Source organism: Macaca thibetana, chromosome 4, assembly GCF_024542745.1.
Source record: "Macaca thibetana thibetana isolate TM-01 chromosome 4, ASM2454274v1, whole genome shotgun sequence".
Classification (NCBI taxonomy): domain Eukaryota; kingdom Metazoa; phylum Chordata; class Mammalia; order Primates; family Cercopithecidae; genus Macaca; species Macaca thibetana.
Window position 1 is genome coordinate 72,133,822 of NC_065581.1, and position 19,218 is coordinate 72,153,039.

Genomic DNA, 19,218 nt, shown 5'->3' on the forward strand with positions numbered 1-19,218 from the left:
GAGGGACACAGTGGGAGGTAATTGAATCATGGGGCCAGTCTTTCTCCTGTTAGTCTTGTGATAGTGAGTAAGTCTCATGAGATCTGATGGGTTTCCGCTTTTGCTTCTTCCTCATTTTCTCTTGCCCCTGCCATGTAAGAAGTGCCTTTCGCCTCCCACCATGATTCTGAGGCCTCCTCAGCCATGTGGAAGAGTAAGTCCAATTAAACCTCTTTTTTTTCCCCAGTCTTGGGTATGTCTTTATCAGTAGCATGAAAACAGACTAATACAATTAGTACATAGTAAAGGCATAGACACTGGTTGTTTAGAATATAGTTCACCTTTCCTAGGAGACAGAGTCTTGTAGAGGCAATGTCACAGAAAATCTCTCACAGGAGAGGTAATACATAAGAAAAGTCTTGAAGATCCTTAAATGTGGAAAGGAAAAAGGAAAAAAGTACTAAAGTACAGGATCATAAAGTTCCATGTAGTGGGGCTCTGGATAGTTCAATAGTACTAGATCACAGAACAGACCAAAAAGAAGGAATGACTGAAGATTATATGAAGCTCAGTTTTTACGTGTGTTTGCTTATTTGGGGTTTTAAAACCCATCATTTTGGTTTTAAAAATGAATTGGATTAAGCGAAGATTTCTCAACATCAGCATTTTTTACCTTTGGGGCCAAATAATTCTTCTTGTGAGGACATGGGGCTGTCCTGTGTGCTAGAGGATATTCCTCAACATCCCTGGCCTTTACTCATTAGACACAAGTAACACACCTCCCCCTATTTGTGACAACAAGAAATGTCTCCAGACATTGACAAATATCCCCCCTGGGGAAGGTAAAACAACTCAGTTGAGAACTACTGGGTTAAGTTACCCAAATTATTGGTTTCCTAAGTCATATAAAGAAAATGATAATTAAAAGGACCAGGTATCTCTTCCATTTTCTAGTCATCTCATATTTTTGCCCACTCATCAAAATTATGTTAATATTTGAATCAGGGATCACTGGAACCATAATTTTCTTATCTCTGAACAAAACTTACCTTATATTTTGTCTCTCCCATAATTATCACTACATAATTAAACTTTTCTCTATTTATGTCTTTTTTCTCCTTTTTATTTCTATCATTTTATTTCTATTACTTTTCCTTTTTCTTCCTATGGCAAAGTTTACTTAACATTACTACAGTACCTTATAGTGTTCAGAGTTCTTTCACAAAGAGTTAGTCATGGTCAGTTGTTGTGAAGAAAGGAAGTTTGGAAGTTTATTATTCACTAAACCTAGAAATGAGAAAAAAATAAAGAAGGTAATGTCATAGTAGCTAAAGAAATACCCTATACTGGGAAACTGAAAGGAGGAAGGAGGGGAGCCTTATTAATAGTCACACTCCTTTTTTCTCTCTCTTTCTTTTGAGAAGCTTGTTAAGCCAGCAGAAATAGAATGATTCATTTTTATACATACTTGATATTCTGTATATGTCTGTAATTATGTTAGCTGTGAAAATATAATGGAATGCATTGGAACACTGCTAAGGCCTCCCAGGCTCAATATGCTACAAATCATTTAACAAAACATAAATGCAGAGCAGTAATACAGCCAGGTCACCAGGTAAATAGGTTTCATCCCTATTGTCTCAAATTTTTTGACACATTTCAACCTAAGAACATTAGTATCCTTTCATCTAAAAATTGTTAGAAATGTGTTATTTCAAGAAGAGACAAAGACCTTTTTGCCTTTCAAATACCTTATTTAGACATTGAGTAGTTAATGTTTTATTTAGAATGATTAATCATTCTGCAAGATTTATAAAATACTTATGAGAGGAAAAAAAGACCTTTAAGTTGGAAAATTCCTCTCAAAGGAATTCTAAATGTCGCAAAGAAAATACTGGGCCAATTTATTTTTTTTAATTCTCTCTGCATCATAGTGTATAACTCACATCTGGGTTGCCACAGAGAGGCCATGACTGTTTACGGATCATCATTATCAGAGACAGAAAAATATAACTGTAGTGAAGTGGGGCCCAGGGTAAATGAAATCTCAAGCAGATCTCCCTGAAGGAAACCCTTGAATCTGGCCTCCCATCCAAGCCAAAGAAATGGAGCCAGACCATGAAAGCATTTTTGTGTGGATGCATAGCTCCCTCCTGCAGAGGACTGCCTGTAAGAACAGTGACTTCGTAGTTAGTGCTTTCCCATCATTTTTGTCCCCTTCTAGTCTGTTTCTGGAACAATTTTACAAGGTTAGACAAGATAAATGTTTTTCTGTTAACCTCCTTGTGAGCTGTAAAAAGTGTATTACAATCCTTTCACTGAAATCAAGGATTTATGGCTTCCTACTAGTAGTTTAGGTTTATGTTCTGAGCCTCAAGGCAAGATTTTAGAAACAGCTTCACTGCCCCCACAGCCTGTTCTTTCTACATATCCTCCTACTGGCCTTACTGAAAATCCAGTCCTGCCTAACAGAAAGTACTTCCAATTCTAGTGCCTGGGGAAAACATGGCCAGACTGGGAGGGTGTGGGAGACCTCTGTGGGAAGACCTAGATGAGTTAGAAGCAGGCAGGAAAGAAGAGGGATTGGGGGAGAATGTGAAAGAATTCAAAAGCATTGTGTCAAACAGCTAAGCATCCTGTCCAGTTGTTCTAAAGGTCCTTCTTTCTTCCTCCAGACATCCAAGAAGAAATACTGCATTAATTTGTTGCCTTTTCATTTGAGCAAAAGCTCTAGAGCTCAGCTGCCACAGACAATAAGATAAATCAATGTCAAGAATTCTGCCAGCAAAAAGGCACTGGTATAGAGGTGTTAGGAACGAGAATAAGGCATAACAGCCATGCTGCCTATGGAGAATCCACCACCTTTGATGGGTCCCCAAAATTGAATAGGCAGCTCTATTACTCTTATATCTATGGTTTGCATAATGGTATGATCCTGATAATCCCTCTGTCTGTTAAGTACAAGCTAAACAAGGTTTTTCTCTCAGTAAATATGTTTCCTGGTAAGAAATGAAACAAAATCTTCTCAACGATCTTTCCATAATGTATCAAGAATCCAAAGAAAACTCTTCATTGACTCAGCACCCAATCCAATCAGAGTAAAGGAATGGGCATCATCATTTCTTCTCCTTATGCAGAGAATCTCAGAACATTTTAAAGAATATTGGTATTTCCTGGGAAAATGAAGTGTTAACAGAAAGTGCTTAACAAATTTGTGATGGAATTTTATTTGCATTTATGGCTTATGATAGATTTTCTTTTTAATCTGGTGTTTATCATTTCTCCTAGAAGTATAATTGTATCCTATTTGTCAAACACCAGATGTTTAAAAACAAGTTATTTCTACCAATAATATGTTTTTTAAAATTGTATCTCATTGCAGTTCTAATTTGCTTTTTTGCAGTATTAGCAGTGAGATTGTGAGTTTTAAAATATGTTTAAGAGCCATTTGTATTTCTCTTCCTCTCTGGTCATATTCCTTATGCATTTCATTGTTTGGGTTTTTCTTTTTCCTTTTGTCTTGAATTGGAAGAAGTGATTATATCATATAGCAAGAAAGTTAACTATTTGTCTGTCTTATAAGTCTGAAAGATTTTTGTTCTCCTATTTATTTGTTTTGATTTTTTATGGTACATTTGCCATACACAATTTGTTTATAGTGATATGCAATTGAATTGCATATATTCTAATTGATAAACTGGATTTATCAATCCTTTATAGTTTCCAGCTATTACACCATGCTCATACTTTCCCATATTCCAGTAATTTATTTTAGTATTTTATAATTTTTTAAAAATTTAAATCTTGTATATATTTGCAATCTATTTTGGAGTGAGCAGCAACTTTTGAGGAAATCCTAATTTATATTTTTCTACATAACTACTCATTATGGCAAATCCTTCTTTTCTTCACCAATATGAAAAGTCACTTTCACCGTTTACAACAACTGCTGTGTGGTTATTCAGTTAGGTTTCATGTTTTATGCTCCAATATTCTACTCATGTGTTTGACAAACTTTTCTGAATACTTACTATGTTCCAGGCACTGTTCTTCTGTTTAAGGTACTAGAGATACAGCAATATAAAAATATTTTTTGAAAAAAATAATAATAATAGTAATTAAGAAGAATAAGGAGGAGGAAGGGAAAGAGAAAAGGTAAAAGAAACAAGCCCTCTTGCTCTGCTGGGTTTAACATTCTAGTGGATAGAGATGATAAAATAAATAAGTAAAAATACATTAGATGGTGATAATTGCTACGAATGCAGAAAGCAGGGAGAGGGTGTTGGAGGTGTGGACATTTTAATGTGTTGGTTGGTAAAGATTTCATTGACAAAGGAGCAGACACCTGAAAGAGGTGAGAGAGTAAGTTACTGGATCTCTTGAAGAAGAAAATGAGCAGGAAGTGATTGTATGTTTAAGGGGTTGTAAGGAAAATAATGCAGCTGGAGTACACTGAGCGAAGGAATGTAAAAAGGAAGGACTTGAGAGGGACAGAAGAATTTAGAAGGTGCTGGGTCATGCAGTAAAATGTGATATTTTTGGAGAGTTTTGAGCAAACAAGTTATATGTTTTATGCATTGAAAGCATTAATATGATAAGCATGTTAAGAATAATTACACAGGATTAAATTGCAGAAATTGGACAACCAGCTAGAAGATTAACAATAATAGTAGCTTAGATCTTGGTAGGGATGAAGGTAGTAAGAAGTGGCAATAAAATTATGGATATATTTTGAAGGTAAAACCAATAGGATTGGTATTCTAGTGAATGCTGGGTACAATAAAAAGATAATTGTGAAAGATACACAATTTTTTATCAAATAATTTAACAAATGGAATTGTTATTAAGTAGAATGGGAATACTATGGAAGAAGCAGGTTTAAAGAAATATCAGAATTGCTAAAAAATCCTTGTATATCTCACATCTGCACCACACATGGGCAAATTAAAATGTTACAAGCTACAGCTAATTAGGACCGTTCACAAACATTCCAGTCTTCTTTCCAGGCATCTGGTAGTATTAGTCTTCCCTAATCAATTTGAAGTTACGCATGGCCAAGTGAGTAGCTATAGCCAATGAAAGTTAGTTACATGGAACATCCATCAACTGAAGCCTCCATCAACCTGAATCTCTGAACAACCATGTGAACAAAGCTCTTCTTTTGTCCTGTGTTAGACATGTAACCATAACAAGAAATAATTTTTTGAGTTAATCCATTTGAATTGTAATAAATTTTGTTGGATTAAACCACTTAAATTTTAGAGATGTTTGTTAGTACAACATATTCTTGTAAGCTCTACCTGCAATATACAGAATAATGAACACATTCTGATTGGTATAGAAATCGGAACCCAATGTGAGATGTAGTCATACTGCATAATATAAAGCTATTAATACATAGAATTGCTTAGCAATCAAGTGGTAAGTAGCAAGGAAGCTAGAAGGATTATAATCAATAGTCCTTTTGGTAAAACTGTTTCCTATAGTGGCTTGGAAGGAAGACGAAGTATCTAAAAGGCCTGCAGCTTTCATAAAAGAGATCAGAAAATAATGTTAGCTTTGTGTGCTGTGCTGATTGCTGTTGGCTTCATTTGATAAGGTATTATGAAGAAGAGATGAGTTCAGAAAAGAATTGGTTAACTTCAGCCACTTTCTTTTATAGAAATAAAAATCGAATAGCAAAAATACACATATACATACAAAGCTGCAAGACGCTACTATTTTTCCTTTTTCAACTTGTCAAGAAAAGCTTGAGAACGTCTTAAAATGACAAGGCCAATTATAACTCAATGAGGATAAAATAAAGAGTATAGCTTTCAAACCCATTCTTACAAGCTCTAGCTAGATTAAGAAGGCAAGATGAGCAAGTGCAACTAAAGGCCTAATGCTTACTTATTCCTTTCCATTGAAAAAATGGTTTAAAAGAAAGGAAAAAAAAAAAAAGAAACCAACCTGGTAGGTTCCTAATTAACAGAGGGTGGAGACAGAGGGGAAATACAGTAAATCTAATTAGTATATCTAAAACCAAACTATGTGTGGTTGTTGGCATACAACATTGAATGTAATCTAATACATATGATGCTATGTGTTAATACAGTTACACTACCAAAGGAACCACATACCTAAACTGAAAAAGGTCAGTGTCTTAAAATAATTTTAGGTCTCCAACCTTCCACAGTTAGGAAGCAGACTGATAAAACTGCTCAGCACTCAATGGCAGACAACTTTTCCAGTGTCTACTTTAGATTACATCAAAGGGTAACGGAAAAGGAAGAATATTCTAAGCAGCAGAGCCAGGAACCACGGGGAGTAGTGAACGGGAAGCCCTCCCAAATGGCAGAATTGGGGTCTCATTAAATAACATTTTTCACTGTCAGTGTAGGCCTGACTGGATTTCAGAATTGCTATGCAGTGCTTTGTGTCTCATACTCTTTCCCCTTACTTAATGAGGATGTTGTTGTTGTTATCCTATCCCTCTCCCACCATTGTATAATGGGTGTATAAGAGATAGACAATTTTCAATTGCACTTACAGGTCTGCAGACTAAGAGGAGCCATGCCCAGATGTGATAAAAAGATTGTGGAGCACCATTCAGAGATCCTGGACTCGACAATGAATGCAGTCACTGGATGGAACTTTTGGGTAAGGGGGAACCAAATATTTGGGAACCAGAAAGGTCAGCCTTTGGCAGTCATTAGGGCTATTCACAAGTGTTCCCATTCTCCTTCCTAACACATGAAAGTGTTACACTTCACTCTTTTTGAGGGTAGGCTTAGAAATATTGCACACATTGACCAATAAAGAGTGACTTATGTCACTTCCAGGTAGAAGCTTTAGGAAAGTGAGATTCCTCATGTTCTCTTTTCCTCTTTCTGTAATTATGCAGGTATATGACAAAATGGATCCTCCATTGTTTTGGGTTCTTGACTGACTATAATGAGCAGAGCTGTCCAACTAATCCGTGTTGGACTTATAAAATAAGCAAGAAATAAACACTGTGTTAAGTCACTGAGATGTTGTAATTGCAACTGCAACACAACCTATCCTATTGTGACTAAAGCAATGTTATTTTTGAGTGGAGTTTCTTTCAGAAGCCCAGAATTGACTGCTAGGGCCAAATACTGGACATAAAGTGACAACTACCAGGCTCATATCCTGAAGCAAATCACAAATAACTAGAGCAACACACAGTCTTAAGACATGAGCAGACTTGCCACCCAGGAAGGCTGGCTGCTGACTGAGGCAACACTAGATAATTCTGTAAACAGTTGGAAGAGCTGAAGCTGCAACCAGATCTCTCATGCCAAAAACTGTGGAATAGGAGGCCCCCATAGGGCCCTCTGAAAATACACACCTGCCTCTACTCAGAGCCAGCACAGCAAAGCTAACAGCAAGTCAGTGTTAGTCAAAGAAAGAGTGATGATTGACAGTAGTAGCCAGTGACAATGGTGATATATTCTCCATCTTCTGCTCCCTGTTCCATTCACAGGAAGCGCTATATAGCATAAGAAGAGAGAAAAGAGAGAAGAGTTATCCCTGAGGGATTCCAGTCCCAGCCTCACTCCACACAAGTAAAAGAAGAAAAAAAGAGGAGATCATGATCACTCCCCATTTCAGATCTACTGGGGAAAAAGGAGGGGCTAATGTTTCAATCAGACAGGAAATTACAGTCTTAAAATGGACTCACTTTAAATAATCTAAAGTGACCCATATCTGTCCAAGATGTCTAAGATGTTAATCTGTCCAAGATGTTGTTAAGTTATAAGAAAAAGAGATTCATCTGAGTATGGTTGCAGTAAGTGACTGGAGAAAAATAGAATGGTTTCATATTCACTTTCCACTGAGTTTAGACTGTCGGGGAAACCAGTCACAGCTGTGACCCTGTTGGAAAACTGTTGTGCAAAGATGAATGTGGATGCTGAAAAAGATGAATGTGAGAAAACAGATGTAACAGAACTAGGTTTGAAAGCATGTACAGAATGATTTGAATCTCCTAAGAAAATATAGAACAATATTCAAAAATTTGAGAAAGGAAAAAAAAAGACGAGTGCAGTTTTGTTGCCCAAGAGATATATTTCTCTCTCATTACTAGAAAAATACCAAAAATGGAGGAGCATGGAAATTGATTTTTGATGTTCTTATCTCAGACCCTGAATTTCTCAGAAGAAAATCTCTCGCTAAATAAAAAGAACACACAGGAATGCTGTACTCCTTTTGATGAAAAAAGCAAATTATCAATAATTGAATTCATTTTCCAAGAATGATACTCCCAGCCTAAGAGACATATGAACTGTGGCTGGGATGTATTACCAAATACTTTAGCAATGGGGGGCAGTCAATGGGCTGTCTTAGGATCAAATCTTGGTGATCTTCATGCTGTCAAAGCCATTACTACTTTAGTGACTTCGAATGAATGTCTCAAGTAATCAAACAGGCTCCTGGATGTGGTTGAACACCAGAGAGCAGGGTATGTCAGCCTTTTGGATAAACACCAGGAGGCTGGTTGAAAAGATGTCTGAATATATAGACTATAACAATAGATTGATCTGGAGGGCTCTGGCTAGGGTACCTGCTATAGATAGAATGCTTGTGTCATGAGGGAAGAAATTTCATGAATGAGATTAGTGCCCTTATAAGGGGCTGAAGAGAACAGAGTTCTTTTTGTCATATGAGGACACAGCATGGGAGATAAATTGCCTGGTCCCACAAGAAAATAGTCTCTCATCCTGTTAGGAAAGAAGAAAATCTTGAAATTCTCCCTGGTGATGGACACTTGGTAGAAGAGGGCTTGTCTGTGATCTGACAGCACCAGCCTCTCCGGAGTACAGGAAGGGCCTGTAGTGCTCACAGCCTGGATCCCTCTATCCAAGAAACCCATGTAGAAATGCAAAGGGTGTTATAAAACAAGAGAGAGATTTTCTTAGCCAAGTTTTTTATTCCTAGGCTGTTGAAGAAGTGAGCAACATAATATGAATTCTGATTGGAAGATCAGCCCAAACTGTTTTTCAAAATTAAATCCTATGCAGCTTTCTTTAAGGCAAAGATAGCTTCTCAGTGCCTGATGAAGCCATAGATGGCTTGAGCAGTCTACTATGGGAAAGTGAAGAGCTCAGAGGGTCCTTGGTCAAGTTTTCTGACCAGGTAAATTTCTGGAATTCTGTCGAGGCCATTGAAAGAATAGAACTTTTTCAGAAAAGCAAAACTAAGGTTGAATTTCCCACCAATAGAGTATGGAGGATAAAAGCCTGTGAAGTTGGAGTAACACAAAATATTAAAATGTGACATTTCTCCCATATGAGTTTCATGGAGCAAATTCACATTTAAATGTATATATTACATAAATATATCTCTAATCAAAGACTACTCTTTGATACAAAAATATTTCTGTAATATTTAGAAAATGTGGATTTAAAAAGACAAAAATCTCTGCACAATCTTGCCACTAAAACTTTTGGCTATTAATGACTACTTCATATATCACCTCAACTGAAAAAGACATTCTAATGGATCAGATAACATTAAATACCTCTTGAAACAAAAAGTATTAGAGTTGCTTTAGGTTTAATATACTTGCATTTATTGCTCCAAATTTTATAATTTAAATGCCATCTATATATTCTGATGACTCCTAGCCTCACCCCTGAGCTCAGTACATCCAGTTGCCTGCTTGATATCTCCACTTAATGTCCACAAGTCAAACTTTATATGCACAAATCTCCTGCCCACTTGAATTCTTCACCTTAACTAATGAGACTTCCATTACTCAGTGGGTCAAGCAAGCAGGAATTTTAGGAATCACTTGATGGTGCCTGATCACTCATGCTTCATAAAAAGCCTATCCAAGGACTGTTGGCTGTGGGCACAAGATAAATTTGAATTTCATCCACTTTTCCCCAGTTCACTGCCTCACCTTAGTCCCCACCTACTTTGTCGCTCCTCTGGACCACGGCATGGGCCTCCTAATTTGCTTCTCTTCTTCCTCATCTGCTGCTTTCTAACATCATCCAGTATGCTCCTACCACATAATGTTTTATTTTGGTTCCTCTGGGTTTTCACTTTATTTACTATCTTCTAATAATACTTTTCATACCTGTTATCCTCTGCCTAACTTATACTTTGAATTACAGAAATATCACATGCCCAGAGAGATCCCAACAGACTCCTAATCTAGACCAGATTCCCTTCATGTGACATTCCCTGAAAAAGCCTAGTGCATTCCCTTCACAGTATTTATCAAAGTTTATCCATTTACTCAAGTTATTTTTCCCATTATGTCCTAACTTCTGTGTTATTTACTTCAGCATGGTGTTAGCAAAGTGCTCAATAAATATTTATTGCATAAATGAGATGATGCTGCTCCTCCTAGAGATCACACTGGAATAATGCCGCAAGGGAATTTAGAAACCGTCTATTTCAACCCCTTCATTTTAGGGGTGTGGAAACCAGCAGCTATCAAGTGCCTTTCTCAAGGCTACGCAAATGGCCAAGTAGTAAAACCAGAATTTCTGATTTTTAGCCTTTGCATCTCCTCCAATGCCACTTAAGAGTAATGAATTTCAAACCTTAATTTAACACTCATTCACTTTTTTTCCAGTCATTAATTGAGTGCCTACCATATAGACACTGAGACCACAATGAAGAAGATAACCACTGACCCTGTGGAACTTTTAGCTAATGGAAATCAATTCCTGAGTCTTCATGTAATATTGGATGCTCAGCATTATTTATCAGGATTCATTAATTGATATTTCATAGGAATTTAAGAATGTTTTCTCAAGGAAAAGCTCATTATTCTGATTGAATTCAAGAAAATATTTCTTATGAGAAAGAAATATTTTCTAGAAATGAGTCTAGTGATATGAAACTACATGAAACTAACAGTATCTTATTAAGACCAATAGCCAAGTTCATTTTTAATGTCCTTATCCTACAAATCAACAAAACTTCTCAGTGAAAAGAGGAATATTGATCAATCACTTGAATGTTTCACTAAATCCAAATCTTTTGTATCACAATGAAAAAGTATTTAATGTTTGGATGGTTTAATTTATCTTTATCTCTATGGGCTTTTTCTGTCATTTAAGCCACTAACGTTTTTTAGTTTAGTTTTTTGGTTTGGGGTGTTTTCTTTCTCTTTTTTTTGGAAAAGTCATTGTGTTCTCTCTTGGTCTTCTGCTTTCAACTATCAGGTTGCCAATTCAATTACTCACAAACCCCTCTGAAAAATATTTTGAAATTTACTTTTTGTTTATATAACATCTTATTTTCTGACATTTGTCTTTCCTTTAAGGAAAACATATTTTATAGACTTTGCAACATGACTCTTTTGCAAGGAAATATTACTAAAATTATAACTACTGTAAGATTTTTTTAACTTTTTTAAATTATAAAAAGGCAATATACTGTATTCTGAAAAATTCCAATTTTAATGACTGCTAATTCCATTGAACAGCAAAATATTTGTGCATTAGATGAATTTAAACAGGAATAAAGAGTGTGTGTTCTGTTCTATGAACCTTATATATTACATATATAGTAACACTAATTACATATCTAAAGACTTTCACTAGGTAGGGTTACATCTACAAATACCTAACAAACTAAGATATTTATTTATTTAAAAAAAAAAAAACTTTTTGAACTGAATCCAAAAAGCTGAAGTGCATGATACTAGAAATAGGTAGCATTGGTGGGTAGTGGGGATAGAGTAATGAGGTAGATTTTTCAACAACAACAACAAAAATGTTAACTAGATAGGAAGATTTACCTGTTTTTAAATAGAGAAAAAGAAGCATGGGCATTTAAAGTTGGGCAGGGGGCATAAAACGCTCTATTCCATTTTCTCATGCAGGACTCAGTTGGCCTACTTTAGCACATGCATTGCAGAATCCCCATGTGGGAAACTCATGGTGAACTGCTTATTTAACATTTTTGGTGATATAATCCGTAAAAGTAGAAAGAAGCACAAAGATTCATGGGTGTGCTGCTACTGGTGTCACAGCATCAAAAGGAATTAAGGAGGAAAACCAGCTGCTAGAATTTGAATTAGAAGAAGAAACCACTGCAGATTGTTTATGGAAGCACAGATGGCTAAAGGGAAAACAGTGTTCTCAGAGCCAGCTTGCCAGGAGAAACACTGGCAGGACACAGTTGCACTCTGTTAACATTCCCCTCCAATTTGGAAGAGTCCTAATTTCACTGCTGGACAATGATATTTGACACTTTTCATATATGACTTGTATACAGAGTACAACAATAAAAGTTTAAACTGCAAAACATCTGGAGAGAGAAAAAAGCAGCTCTCCTAGCAGGAGGTCAGGGCACACAATGACCTTTTGGAGCCCTCTAAAGAATTACAGAAGCTTAGGAATGGCCAAACATGGAAGGGACCGCCAAGCATGACAAACACATAATTTAAAAAGCATGGTCAGATTCAGGGTTATAAAAAAATAAAATCACAGAAAAGGAATCCACTTGTAGACAATTTATGATAATCATCTATCAAAAATGAGATTAAGAGTTCACATTGCAATTTAAATGAATATAAAAAACAGTCTAGGAACAATTTGAACAAGTTTATATAATTGTTCATACAGAGGCACACAACTGAATACACAGTGTAGTTTATATAATTCTATTTTGGCTTTAATCTCTTGAATTTTACACTGAAAGAAAACTTAACACAATAAAAATAATACATCATAACCTCATTCTGCTTCCTAACATAGGAAAGATTTTCATATCACACAACGGCCTGATCCAGAGATAGATACATAGATTGAGAAGAGAATAGGGTTGAGATAATTCTTAAAGATTTCTGTATTTATTTAACTTCCTAATTAGAGTTGCTTAAGAGTCCCGATCTCTGAGTGCGAGTATACAGCCCTGTACATACACATACGATACCCACCCAGAGTCCAGAACAATCTTCCAGCTGAGCACCAGGCACAAGAGGGTTTGCTTTCTGACAGTGATTGCTTTTCCCAACTTCAATCTAAATATAAATAAAAGAATGTGGAAAGATATAAAATGTGACTCACTCATCATGTTCTCCCACTTTTATATTAAGAGAAGACTCAAATCAATCTGTATTATTTAATTATGTCAATACTTCATTATTGAACTATGTTAATAAAATGTATATCTGGAAAACTAGACACAAAAAAAATAGCTTCAGAAAATTAAATACCAGGGTGAAAATTAGCACATATACCTCCACATTGATTTTCAAGGATGATGCAAATTTTCACTGCTCAGACTTTCTTTTAATGTATACACGAAATTATCTGTGAATCAGTTTTCTTTGACTTTACCTAGCAATGAGCTTGTTCATTCTCAAGTTCTATATCTGTGATGCCAAACATTCAAGTAAAGACCAAATAATTCATCTGGATTTCCAGGGGTTACTCTCTGCTCTCTTCAGTCTTCTATCTGCCATATTTTTACCTTTCATTTCCTCTTCTGAAACTCAGACAAAACACTACAGGGCAGTGATTCTCAATGTGTGTTCCAAACTATCAGTCAGCATCACCTGACTAAAGTGTCTGATAGTCAACAAGAAGACTTGCAGCCTTTCAAGCATATCACTTTGACCACCATCTAAGACAGGCGTAACTAGAGAAAGGCTACATGCAGTCAGACCCATCAGGAGGAAGTGATAATTGTCTAGGCAAGAATTGGGGCTGTGGTAATAGGGATGAAAACAATGAAAAATATTTAGGAGTTAAAAATGGCAGGACTTACGATGTGCTGAATGTTATGGAGTAGAATAGGGAGAGTGAAGCAGTTTTGTTTTTGTGACTAAGGGCAGGGTTTAGAGCCTCGGCTATATGACTTGTCAGCTACCTGACCTTAAGCAAGTTATTTTCCTCACTAAGCCTCAAGTTCTTCATCAGAAATAATGTTAGCATCCTAGGATTGTATGAGGGTTAAATCAGATCATATATGATGGAGATTAGCACAGAGCTTGGCACACAGCAAGAGGTCAATACATCCTAGCAGGTTTAAGATTGCTCTAGATGTCTAGCCTAAATGGGAAAAAAAGGAATAAAAAAGGAAGAAAGGAAGGAAGGAAGGAAGGAAGGAAGGAAGGAAGGAAGGAAGGAAGGAAGGAAGGAAGGAAGGAAGGAGGAGAGTGGGAAGAAAACAGAGGATTGGTGTGAACAAGTTTTTGGAAATTAAATTACAGATTATTCATTATTAAAAAGTCATCTTTATTTTTCCATGTTCTTTCTTCAAAAATTGTTATTGATGCATAATAGATGTACATATGATGATATAATACATTAATATAATATGTAAAGATCAAATCAGGATAATTGAGATATCCATCATCTTAAATATCTGTCTTTTCTGTACGCTAGACACATTCAAAGTATTCCCCTCTATGTTTTGAAATGTACAATAGAGTTTTGTAAACTATAGTCATCCTACTGATCTATCAAACACTAATTATTTCTTCTAACTATACATTTCTACCAATTAATCAGCCCATCTTTGTCCCCCACCCCCACCCCCACCCCCACTCACCTCCACTTTACCCTTCCCAGGCTCTGGTAATGAGAAATCTACTCTTTATCTTCATGAGATCCATTTTTTCAACTCCCATGTACGTGTGAAAATGTGGTATTTGTCTTTCTGTTATTGGCTTGTTTCACTTAACATAATACCTCCAATTCCATCCATGTTGCTGTGAATGACAGAATTTCATTCTTTCTTATGGCTAAATATATTTCATTTTGTGTGTGTGTGTGTGTGTGTGTATTATTTATCCATTTATAGAAATTTATATATAGAATGTTTATATTCTTTATTTATCCATTTATAGAAATTTAGGTTGATTCCTTATCTTGGCTACTGTGATAGTGCTGCAATAAACATTGGAGTGCAGATATCTCTTCAATATATTGATTCCTTTCTTTTGGATATATACTCAGCAGTGAAAATGCTAGGCCATATGGTATATCTTCTTTTAGTTTTTTGAGAAACCACTACACTGTTTTTAATAGTGGCTGAACTAATTTACCTTCCCACCAACAGTGGACATGGGTTCCCTTTTCTGCACATCCTTACCTGCATCCATTATTCCCTATTTGATAAAAGCCATTTAACTGCAAATGATATCTCACTGCAGATTTGATTTGTATTTTTCTAACGATTAGTGATGTTGAGCACTTTTCATATACCTGTTAGCCATTTTTATGTCTTCTTTTGAGAAATGTCTATTCAGGTCTTTTGCCCTGCTTTTAATTGGTTTGTTTTTTGTGATGTGATGGTTTGGTTTTCTTGTTTTTGCTTTTGAGTTGTTTGAGGTCCTTATAGATTCTATTTATAAATTCCTTGTCATCTGGATAGTTTGTAAATATTTTCTCCAATTCTGGAAATTATCTTTTCACTTTGCTGACAGTTTCCTTTGCTATGCAGAAGCTTTCTAACTTGATGTAATCCTAATTATCTATTTTCAGTTTTTATCTATTGTCAGTTTTGTTGTCAGAACCTTTGAGGTTTTACACAAAAAAAAAATCTTTGCTCAAACCAATGTCCTGTAGCATTACCTCAATGTTTTCCTCTAGTAGTTTCATAGTTTCAGGTCTAAGATTTAAGTCTTTAATCTGTTGTGATTTGTTTTTTACTTATGGTGAGATAGGAGTCTAGTTTCATTCTTCTGCATATGGTTATTTACCTTTTCCCAGCACTATTTATTGAAGAAACAATCCTTTCCCATTTTATGCTCTTAGTGCCTTTGTCAAAAATGAGTTCACTGTAGGTATGTGGATTTATATATGGGTTCTCGCTTCTATTCAACTGGTCTAAGTGTCTGTTGTTATGCCAATACGATGCCAATTCTGTGAAGAATGTCATTAGTATTTTGATAGAGATTGTACTGATTCTGTAAATAGCCTTGCGTAGTATTCTTATTTCAATAATATTAGTTTTTCCAATCCATGAGCATAAAATATATTTTCCTTTCTTGTGTCCTACTCAATTTCTTTCATGAGTGGTTATACATTTTCTCGTATAAATCTTTCACTTTTTTTGGTTGATTCTTAGCTGTTTTATATCCTTTGCAGCTACTATAAGTGAGATAGATTTCTTGATTTCCTTTTCAGATTCTTCACTTTTGACATATATAAATACTACTGATTTTTTGGTCAATTTTGTATCTGGTAACTTTACTGAATTTGCTTATTAGTTCTAACAGCTTTTTGATGAATAGTTTAGGTTTTCTTAGTATAAGATCATGTTGTCTGTGAACAAGCCTACTTTGACTTCTTTCTTTCCAATTTGGATACTCTTTCTTTCTCTTGTCTAATTGCTCTGGCCAGAGCTTCCAGTATTACACTGAATAACAGTGATGAAAGTAAGCATCCTTGTTGTTTCAGATCTTAAAGGAAAGACTTTCAATTTTTCCCCATTAGATACAATCTTTGCTGTTGGTTGGTCATATATGGTCTTTATTATTTTGAGGTATATTCTTTCTATGCCTAGCTTATGAGGGTTTTCATCATAAAGAGAAGGTAAATTTTATTAAATGCTTTTTCATATCTGCACCTATTGAACTGATCATATGTTTTTTGTTCTTGCTGTTAATGTAATGTTTTATGGGGTTTTTTTTATTTGTTTATGTTGCAATATCCTTGTATCCCTGAGATGAATCCCATGTAATCATGGTAAATTATCTTTTAAATGTGCTATTGAATTTGGTTTGCCAGTATTTTGTTGAGGATTTTTGCATCTGTGTTCATCAGGGATATTGGCCTGTAGTTTTCTCTTTTAGTTGCGTATTTGTCTGGTTTTGGTACCAAGGCAATCCTGACCTCATAGAACGGGTTTGGAAGTATTCCCTCCACTTCAATTTTTTTTGAAGTTTGAGTAGAATTGGTATTAGTTCTTTAAATTTTTGGTAAAATTCAGCAGTGAGGCCATCAGTTTCTGGACTTTCCTTTGATGTAAGACTTTATTACAGCTTCAATCTTATTATGCATTAATTTGTTGAGATTTTCCTTTTCTTCATGGTTCAATCTTGGTAGGTTGTATGGATCCAGGAATTTATCCATTTCTTCTAGGGTTTCTAATTTGTTGGCATAGAGTTGCTCATCATAGTCTCTAATGATTCTGTTTATTTCTGTGGTCTCAGTTGCTATGTTTCCCTTTTCATTTCTGATTTTATTTATTTGGACCTTCTCTCTTTTTTTCTTAATCTAGCTAAAATTTTGTCACTTTTGTTTATCTTTTCAAAAATCAATTTTTGCTTCTGTTAGTCTTATATTTTTTTCTAGTCTCAATTTTTAAATTAATGTTTCATTTTTATTATACTTTTCCTTCTACTAATTTTATGTTTGGTTTGTTCTTGCTTTTCTACTTCTTTGAGACGTATACCTGAGTTTTTATATGAAGCCTTTCTATTGTTTTAATGTAGTTACTTATTGCTATAAACTTACCTCAGTACTGCTTTTGCTATATCCTATATATTTGGGTATGTTATAATTCAATTTTCATTTGTTTCAATAAATTTTTAAATTTTCTCCTTACTTTCTTCATTGACTCATTTGGTTATTCAGGAACATGTGTTTAATTTCCATGTTTTTATGTAGTTTCTGAGGTTCCTCTTGTTATTCATTTTTAGTTTTATTCCAGTGTGGTCAAAGAAGATATTTGATATTATTTGTCTGTTTTTGAATTTATTGGGACTTCTTTAGTGGACTAAGATATAGTCTATTCTAGAGAATGTTTCATGTGCTGATGAAAAGAATGTGTTGGGTGAAAAGTTCAGCAAATATAAGTTAGGCCTGTTTGCTCTATTGTGTAGTTTAACTCCAAAGTTTCTTCATCAATTTTCTGTCTAGATTATCTGTCCATTATTGAGAGTGAGGTGATGAGGTCCCTGATATTATTGTATTGCCATCTATCTCTCTCTTTACATCTATTCATGTTTGCTTTAAATACTTGGGAGCTCCAGTGGTGGGTGCATAGATATTTTGTAATCGTTACATCCACTTCCTGAATTGACCCCTTATCATTATATAGTAACCTTTTCTCTTTTTGTACTTTTTGAGTTACAGTCTATTTTATCCCAGTATAATTACTCCTGCTCTTGTTTGGTTTCCAGTTGCATGTAATATCATTTTTCATCCCTTCACTTTAAGGCTATTTGTGTTTCTATAGGAGAAATGGGTTTCTTGTAGGTATCATATTGTTGGGTCATATTTTTTTATTCATTCTGTCTTTATTCTCCTACGCCTTTTAATTGGAGAATTGAGTCCATTCACATTCAGTGTTATTACCGATATTAAGGACTTACTACTGCCATTTTGTTGCTTGTTTCTGGTTGTTTTGCAACTCCTGTATTTTTATATTCCTTTGTTTCTATTTTCTTTTGTGGTTCTCTGCTCTTGTGGCTTGATGTGTTGCTTGCTTGTTATTTTTAATGGATCCATTATAGGATTTTGCATTGTGGTTATCCTGGGGCTTACAAAGAACATCTTATCAATATAACAAGTTATTTTAAAGAAATGATAACTTAGATCACAAAGAAAAGACAAGAAACAAAAAGTAAAAAACAAAACAAAACAAAACAAAAAACTCTGTACTTTAACTCCATCCTCCCCATATTCTAACTTTTTGTTGTCTCAATTTATATATTTTTATATTGCCTATCTCTTAACAGGTTGCTGTACTGTTATTGTTTTTGATAGATTTGTCTTTTGGGCTTCATATTAAAGTTATCAGTTAACTGCATACCACAATTACAGTATTAGATTATTCTGGGTTTGTCCCTGTATTTAATTTTATCATTGGGTTTTATACCTTTAAATGTTTGCTTGTTTTGCACATTTAATGTTTTTCTCCCCTTTGGATTGCATAATTCTCTTTAGCATTTCTTGTCAGATGAATCTGGTGGTAGTGAATTCTGTTTTTGTTTGTCTGGGAAGAACTTTATCTCTCTTTCACATTTGAAGAATAGTCTTGCTGGACACAGTATTCTTGGATGGCAGTTTCTTACTTTCAGCACTGAAAATGCTGTTCCATGCCCTCCTGACCTGTATAGTTGGGTTTTTGTTTTTGTTTTGTTTTGTTTTGTTTTGTTTTTTTGAGACATCTGTTACCAGATGAATTGGAGCTCCTTTATTTATGTGGTATTTGCTTCCTTTTTCTTTCTGCTTTTAGGATCCTTTCTTTGACTTGACCTTTGACAGTTTGATTATTATATGCCTTAAGGTAGTCTTATTTGAGTTAAAT

The 19,218-nt window shown here is 35.1% G+C and overlaps 1 long non-coding RNA gene across 1 annotated transcript in view; it reads right to left on the minus strand.

Moving 5' to 3' along the window:
- Nucleotides 1–1,112: 1,112 nt before the first annotated feature.
- LOC126952152 (uncharacterized) overlaps nucleotides 1,113–19,218 on the minus strand; it is a 30,631-nt gene continuing 12,525 nt past the window's right edge. Inside the window, exons 3-4 of the long non-coding RNA XR_007724806.1 lie at nucleotides 12,890–12,973; nucleotides 1,113–1,266 (exon numbers count right to left, since the gene is read on the minus strand). This is a non-coding gene — a long non-coding RNA (uncharacterized LOC126952152). The remainder of the gene's footprint in view (nucleotides 1,267–12,889; nucleotides 12,974–19,218) is intronic.